Source organism: Zea mays, chromosome 1 (assembly GCF_902167145.1).
Source record: "Zea mays cultivar B73 chromosome 1, Zm-B73-REFERENCE-NAM-5.0, whole genome shotgun sequence".
NCBI lineage: Eukaryota > Viridiplantae > Streptophyta > Magnoliopsida > Poales > Poaceae > Zea > Zea mays.
In genome coordinates, this window is record NC_050096.1 from 150,904,928 (window position 1) to 150,913,468 (window position 8,541).

At 55.0% G+C, this 8,541-nt stretch overlaps 1 pseudogene; it reads right to left on the bottom strand.

The window, feature by feature from the left end:
- Window positions 1–4,570, bottom strand: part of LOC109941403 (WEB family protein At5g16730, chloroplastic-like) — a 37,646-nt pseudogene extending 33,076 nt beyond the window's left edge.
- Window positions 4,571–8,541: the final 3,971 nt, after the last annotated feature.

The window sequence follows — 8,541 nt, forward strand, 5'->3', positions numbered from 1 at the left end:
TAACAGAGAAACTAGATAATTAATATTAGAAATTGATTTTTAGTATAAAAATAAATCTTAGAACTTGTTTAATTCATATTTAATTCATTTTAACTGCAAATTAATTCATTTCAGTGGCATTAATTTTGTATTACTATTGTTTATCACCTAGTACCTTTGTTTAACCATGATACTTGAATTAAAATTGCTCAATTGAATTAATCTATTCTAGGTGCTAATTGATTTCAGAAATTCATAACTCAATATCCGTAGCTCCGAATTTAGTGGTTCTTGTTTCTACGATCTCGTAGTATCGCGTAGATCGTTATTACGCAGTTTGTTCTTATGTTTGGTGTGATGTTAATTTTGCCTATACACTATTTGTTTGTATTGCTACGACTAGCGGTGAGGACACGTGTCACCTGAAGAGCAAGTTGGTACCTGGAATCTCAAGTCCCAGGCAAGTTGTGCCCTTGATCACTTCTTTTTACCCACTCATGTTCTAATTAATCATAATGATCTGCATAGGTTAATTTTGATGGGACCCAATAGATTACCCTAGTTTGTCTATCTTTATACCTTGTTTACCACTGAACTTTTTGGGTAGTACTTGCTAGTGCTTTATGTGGTTTCGGGGTATGAAGATACAATATTCATGATCACACTTTTATTATCTATTTATTATTACTATTCATGATAAGATCATTATGTTAATTGGAACATGGAGCGACCACCCGGGAAAACAGTGCTACCACAAAGGTTTGATGGGATGCCCTTGGCTGATTAATTAGGAAAGCTAGTGGAAGACTACCTTACCCGAAAGGGGCAAGGGCAGTAGGGGAGTGGTCAGTGTAGGGAGGTCCTTGGGATGATTTTGCTGCGATGGTGATCATGCGAGGGATCCCTGCATTTGAGCTTCCTATAAACTGTAGCGGGTTTTCTGAAGCTAGTGGAACTTTGTAAAGGCCTCATAGTGTTACCCTGCCTCGCCTCCTCAGTAGAGGTGTATGGGAAGTCGCGATCCCTTGGCAGATGGGTAACATGACTTGTGGGTAAAGATGCGCAACCTCTGCAGAGTGTAAAACTGGTATACTAGCCGTGCTCACGGTCATGAGCAGCTCGGACCCTCACATGATTAATTTATGAAACTAAATTCAATTTGTCATATGCATTGCATCGCAGGTGATGTTGTTACTTCTGTTCTACTACTTAATTGGGTTGGTATTTACTTATACTTAGTAACTGCTAATAAAATTTTGACCAACTTTAAAAGCAATGCTCAGCTCTAACCATCCTCTTTGGTAAGCCTTACACTTCACGTGAGCTCCCACCTTTGGCGAGTTCATGCACATTATTCCCCACAACTTGTTGAGCGATGAACGTATGTGAGCTCACTCTTGCTGTCTCACACCCCCCACAGGTCAAGAACAGGTACCGCAGGATGAGGCGCATGGAGGATGCTGTGGCGAGTTCGTGAGAGGTCTAGGTCGTCGTCTCCCAGTCAACTTTGGGTTGCTGGACCGTTGTGTCCTTATAATGTAATTATTTATTTATTTTGTATAGAACTCCTATTATATAGTAAAGTTGTGACATTCGATCTTGTGCCATGATTCATCATATGCGTGAGACTTGGTCCCAGCACACCTGGTGATTATGTTCGCGCCCGGGTCTTGGTGCCCCGAAACCCGGGTGTGACAGACAGCGACTATCTCTTCTTCTGAATTCTTAATAGAGTTGACAAAACTTAGCTCTTTGGACTGCCATTCCTCATGTGCCCTCTTAGCTTCTGCTTCCAGTCTTTCATCTGCTTTTGTAAGGCAAACCTTCTCATAGTTTGCCTCATCAAGCAGTAGCTCATAGTTCTCCTTAATATTCTTCAGACTCAAGTTAAGCTCCTCTACCTGTGCCTGAGCGTGCCCTATCTCATCTTGTTTCAGAAGGTACTTTTCTTGCACCTCTCTGGATTCAGCTGACATTTCCTGTAAGGCTGAGGCTAGACCCTCCATTGCCTTCTTCTGCCATTCGTCAGCTAACTGCTTTGACTTGGAACCAAGATTCCTAGCATCATCAACATCACTCTTAAGTTCATCAATCATGCGCTCCAATCGAACTGTCTTTTCTTCAGCAGCCTTATTTTTCTCAAGCTCAAGCTTCAATGCAAAGTTCTCTTCTTCAAGATTCTGAATCCTCTCTGCAGTCTTCTTCCTGTTGCCATCCACCTTGGAATCAAGCTGCCCTTTGAGGTGTGTAACCTCTGCAGTGAGATGCTCAACTTCCTGAGCCTTCACCACAGAAGCCCTAACGACATCATCTACCTAGCTGAGGGCTTCATTCTTGGCATCGATTGCGTCGACCAGCTCATACCTGGCCTTCTCCAGCTGCTCCACAGTCGACCGCAGCACAGCGTCATCAGCCTCCTGCTGGCCATGGATGCTTGCCTGCTCCGATTCTCTGGCAGGGAGTTTGTCTGCCTCCTGCACCTCAATAGCCCTCCTTTGCACATCAAGCACATCCTGCAGCTTGGTATTGGCCTCATCAGCCACTTTCTTGGCACGCTCCAGCTCAGCAAGAACTTTGCACTTCTCCTTCTCGTTCTCCACCAACTGCTCCTTGGCGTTCATGAGCTCTTCTCGGATTGTGGCAAGTTGCGCCTGCTGCTCCTGCGGTGGCTTCGTGGGCTTCCCCTTCTGAAACCATCAATAAACCTCTGAATTCCACGAAAAAGCATGAGGATTTTTGCGCCCGCAGGCGGTTGCATGGTAGTCGCGGATTACCATACCTCTGGAGTCGTAGCGAGGCGAGAGGCGGCGGCCTTGGGCATTGGCGCCTTGCGGTCGGCCGACCCCGAGCTGGGGGACTTGTCAGCAGTGCGTGGCGTGCCATGGCCGGCGGCGCTCGCCTTGGGCACGGCCGACTTGCGCGGCTTGCTGTCCTTGGGTGTTGGCGGCGTGCCGCCTCCGCCGCCCTTCTTCTCCTTGTCCGGTTTGTCGTTGCTCTTCGCCTCGGCGGAGCCAGATCTGTGCTCCAACCAAGAAACGAAACCACCGTCAGACGGCGAGGATCCACCGCCACTGTCCGCGGGGATCCACCTCGAGGGCGGAGTTGCTGTGACGCATGACGACCGTCCATCCTCTCCAACATGAGCCCTATTCTCGAGGAGGAGATCACTGGAGAGGTTGGTAGATACAACGCACCTGGGCCGCTCCTCCCCGGTAGAAACCTCCTAGAGTAGGGAGTGAGGTCCCTGATGCGATGAAGAGGAGGGCAAGGAGGAAGCCACTGCTGGGGTAGGGGAATATGGAAGGTCGCCTCGACCGATTCGTCCGATCTCGATAGACACCAGTGGGGGATTTGGCGCCTCCTCCTGCATCCCCACGCCCCCGCCGTCGGCGTTGAAGGAGGGGAGGCGGAAGAGGTTCGCCTGACGACGCTATGCGGCTTAGGCTACACGTCGGCGACGGAGGAGGGGTACCATAGGAGGAATGAGCGGGGCGGTGATATTGAAGATGGAGGTTGGATGCGGGTTAGGGTTTTGTGAGAACGTGAGGATGGTGGGCACAAGGGTTGGGGAGCGGAGATCCGTACCATGGGAGCGTTCGAAAGCAGTATGGCTGGACGACGAGTTGAATACCCAAAAAGATAGGGGTCTTTTTGCAAAAAAATGACGCACGACAACCGTTGAAACTGGTGCTTTAAGTATAGTAGAGAAAATACGATAACCAGTATAAATACCAATTGAAACTATTAATCACATAATTATGAAATTAATCGAACTGTTTCTAAATTGTTTAGATTCCAAATAATCAAAATTACGTAAATAAATCTGGCGTAGGGTGCTAGCTTCTATTTATCTATTACGAGCTAGGGGTAGATGATACATTTACATTTTTCTATACATATCTCATTATAAATAATTATCTCTTGTTTTCTTTGTTATAAAACATAAGGTTATAATTCGATTTAATTTCTTACTTATAAAACTATACACAAAGCAATTATAATAACCATAATTTAAATTAAATTATGAAAATATGTACATTGATGCTGGCACTAATATTTCGCATGAACTTATGTAGCAAACAACACAAAAAACATTTATTTGTATCTAAACAACAACAAAAAAGGCTAGATTGCAAGAAGGCCATGTCTCCTACATTCGTTCTTGCAAATAGTAGAGGAGTAGAGCACGCTAGAGCCGAACGCGGTGCAAACAGGCTTTGATGGCGTGGTCGTCACGGTGCTAGTGCTGGGTTCAGAAGAGTGTACATGTGGATCGACGACGAGCAGAGTGGGGAACTCTGGTGACATCTAGCAAGCAAAATTCCGGCAACGTCGGGGCATAGAAGCTGACGGTGCGTTGACGAGCAGGGAGCGGGTGACGACGAGGTCGCTGCGTGAGCTCGGGCGCGGTGATGAAGAGCAACGATGACGGCGTGGCTTCACCGACAGTGCTCCAGTGAGGAAAATTCACAGACAGCAGGGCGTTGATGGAGAAGCAGCACAGCAGCACGACACGACAATGACGTCGTGCAGGCGCGGCAATCGACGAGCGAGTAGAGAACTCGGAGACGAGGTAGCTGTCGGGGACCATAATTAGGGGTACCCCCAAGACTCCTAATCTCAGCTGGTAACCCCCATCAGCACAAAGCTGCAAAGGCCTGATGGGTGCGATTAAGTCAAGGTTCGGTCCACTCAAGGGACACGATCTCGCCTCGCCCGAGCCCAGCCTCGGGCAAGGGCAGCCGAACCTGGAGGATTCACGTCTCGCCCGAGGGCCCCCTCAAGCAACGAACACACCCTCGGCTCGCCCGAGGCCCAGTCTTCGCCAAGAAGCAACCTTGGCACGATCGCCGCGCCGACCGACCGAATCGCAGGAGCATTCAATGCAAAGGTGGCCTGACACCTTTATCCTGACGCGCGCCCTTCAGTCAACAGAGCCGAAGTGCCCACAATCACTTCGCCGCTCCTCTGACCGGCCTGACAAGAGGACAGCGCCGCCTGCGTCGCTCCGACTGCTGCGCCACTCGGCAGAGTGCGGCTGACAGCAGCCAAGTCCGGCCTCGAGCGCCATAGGAAGCTCCGCCTCGCCCGACCAAGGGCTCGGACTCGGGCTCAGCCCCGGAAGACGACAAACTCCACTTCGCCCGACCCCAGGGCTCGGACTCGGGCTCAGCCCTGGAAGACGACGAACTCTGCATCGCCCGACCCTAGGGCTCCGACTCGGGCTCAGCCCCGGAAGACGACGAACTCCGCATCGCCCGACCCCAGGGCTCGGACTCGGGCTCAGCCCCGGAAGACAACGAACTCCGCATCGCCAGACCCGAGGGCTCGGACTCGGGCTCAGCCCCGGAAGACGACGAACTCCGCATCGCCCGACCCCAGGGCTCGACCCCAGGGCTCGGACTCGGGCTCAGCCCCGGAAGACGACGAACTCCGCTTCACCCGGCCCCAGGGCTCGGACTCAGCCCTGGCCTCAGCCGATGGTCTCCGCCTCGCCCGACCCAGGGGCTCGGACTCGACCTCTGCCTTGGAAGACAGACTCAACCTCGACCTCGGAGGAGCCTCCACCTCGCCCAACCCAGGGCTCGGACCGACCACGTCACAGGAGGCGCCATCATTACCCTACCCCAAGCTAACTCAGGCTACGGGGAACAAGACTGGCGTCCCATCTGGCTCGTCCCGGTAAAACAAGTAATGATGGCGCCCCGCATGCTCTATGACGACGGCGGCTCTCAGCCCCCTTACGGAAGCAAGGGGACGTCAGCAAGGACTCAACAGCCCCGACAGCTGTCCTTTCGCCAGGCTCCAGCGCTCCTCCGACGGCCACGACACCACACGAACCGGGTGCCAAAACCTCTCCGGCTGCCACGATGGCATGTACTTAGGGCACTAGCTCTCCTCCGCTAGACACGTTAGCACACTGCTACATCCCCCATTGTACACCTGGATCCTCTCCTTACGCCTATAAAAGGAAGGTCCAGGGCCCTATTACAGAGGGTTGGCCGCGCGGGGAAGGACGGGATGGCGCCCGCGTAAGGCCGCTCGCTCCCTCCCGCGTGGACGCTTGTAACCCCCTACTGCAAGCGCACCCGACCTGGGCGCGGGACAAACACGAAGGCCGCGGGTTTCCCCTTTTACGCCGGTCTCCCTCCGGCTTCTTCCCCCCTTCGCGCTTCGTCTCGCGCCGACCCATCTGGGCTGGGGCACGCGACGACAATTTACTCGTCGGTCCAGGGACCCCCGGGTTCGAAACGCCGACAGTTGGCGCGCCAGGTAGGGGCCTGCTGCGTGTTGACGAACAGCTTCCCGTCAAGCTCCAGATGGGCAGTCTCCAGCAACCTTTCCAGCCCGGGACGGTGCTCCGTTTCGGGAGTCTTGAGTTCATGTCCCTTGACGGCAGCTACGACATGATACTCCTTCCTCCGCCGTGCGACAGCGACAATGGCGGTTGACAACCTGCCCGCCGGCAGCGGAATCGACGACGTCTTCCCCACGTGGCGGAAGAACAACATTCAGGCTTGTCCCATCCCCTCCCCCGCCGACGGAGGAGGAGGCGGGGCAACCAAGGCCAAGCAGGAGGCGACACCTCGTCGGCTGTCGAGCGAGTCGACGGCGCCGGCGCCCCAACAGGGGGCACGTCGGGCATCGACCTCGCGTCTGAGACGAAGACGAGCGTCGTCTCCCCGCAACACGCCAACCCCAAGCAAACGGACGACGCCAGCACGCTCACGAAGGACTTGCTGGGCGTCACCCTCGTACCTGAGACGACGGTGCAGTCTGCCCCTGATGTGACTTCGTCACCACCCGTCTACCAAGAGGTACCGACCGATTCCCATCTCGTGCCTTTTGGATTCGGCCTCGACCCACCAAGCGACTTCGCTTCGGTGGACGCTCTCATAGAGGCGAGTCCAAACCCTCTGGGGTATCGTATGCGGTCACCCTGGGACCGGCTGACGGCCGTCTCGACCTACGGGCCCTCGGGTTCCGAGGAAGATGACGAGCCCGACTTCTGTTGGGATTTCTCCGGACTTGGTAACCCCAGTGCCATGCGGGACTTCATGACCGCATGCGACTACTGCCTTTCCGACTGTTCCGATGGTAGCCGCAGCCTCGGCGACGAGGACTGCGGCCCAAGTCGTGAATGTTTCCACGTCAATCTAGGGGGTCCCGGCGAAGGCAACCATCTTGGTATACCGGAGAACGGTGATCCCCCTAGGCCTGTGCATCGTGTTGACATCCTTCGGGAGCTAGCTGTGGTCCCCGTCCCGGCGGGGGGTCATGACCCACAGCTCGAGCAAATCCGCGAGATGCAGGCCAGGCTCGACAAGGGAGCAGGAACACTTGAGCCGATCCGCCGGGACATCGGGCAGGAATGGGCGGGCCAACCTCCGGCTGGAGAAGTACGTCACCTACCCCAAGGCATCCAGCACCACATCGCCGATGACTTCAGGGTAAGGCCGCCACCGGTTTCCAGTGGGGTCGGCCAAAACCTGGCTGCAGCGGCAATACTTCTCCGCGCGATGCCGGTGCCATCTACCACCGAGGGGCGGCGTATCCAGGGAGAGCTCAAGAATATCCTAGAGGATGCCGCGGTCCGACGGGCCGAAATCTCTGCCTCCCGAAGGCAGGGGTACCCCTCGGAACATCGCGTCGTGACTTCCCGATTCATGCGGGAAGCCTCGGTCCACACCGGGCGCACGCGCAACACAGCGCCTGCGGCCCTGGGTCGCCTCGGCAACGAGCACCATCACCGCAACCGTCGAGCCCACCTCGACGAGAAGGTGCGCCGAGGCTACCACCCTAGGCGTGGGGGACGCTATGACAGCGGGGAGGATCGGAGTCCCTCGCTTGAACCACCCGGTCCGCAGGCTTTCAGCCGGGCTATACGACGGACGCCGTTCTCGACCCGGTTCCGAACCCCGACTACTATCACAAAGTACTCGGGGGAGACGAGACCGGAACTGTGGCTCGCGGACTATCGGCTGGCCTGCCACCTGGGTGGAACGGACGATGACAACCTCATCATCCGCAACCTCCCTCTGTTCCTCTCCGACACCGCTCGAGCCTGGCTAGAGCACCTGCCTTCGGGGCAGATCTCCAACTGGGATGACCTGGTCCAAGCCTTCACCGGCAATTTCCAGGGCACGTATGTGCGCCCTAGAAACTCCTAGGATCTCCGAAGCTGCCACCAGCAGCCGGGGGAGTCTCTCCGGGACTACATCCGGCGATTCTCGAAGCAGCGCACCGAGCTGCCCAACGTCACCGACTCGGATGTCATCGGCGCGTTCCTCGCCGGCACCACCTGCCACGACCTGGTGAGCAAGCTGGGCCGCAAGACCCCCACCAGGGCCAGCGAGCTGATGGACATCGCCACCAAGTTCACCTCTGGCCAGGAGGCGGTTGAGGCCATCTTCCGGAAGGACAAGCAGCCCCAGGGCCGCCTACCGGAAGATGTCCCCGAGGCGTCAACTCAGCGCGGCACCAAGAAGAAAGGCAAGAAGAAGTCGCAAGCAAAACACGACGCCGCCGACGCGGACCTTGTCGTCGCCGCCGAGTACAAGA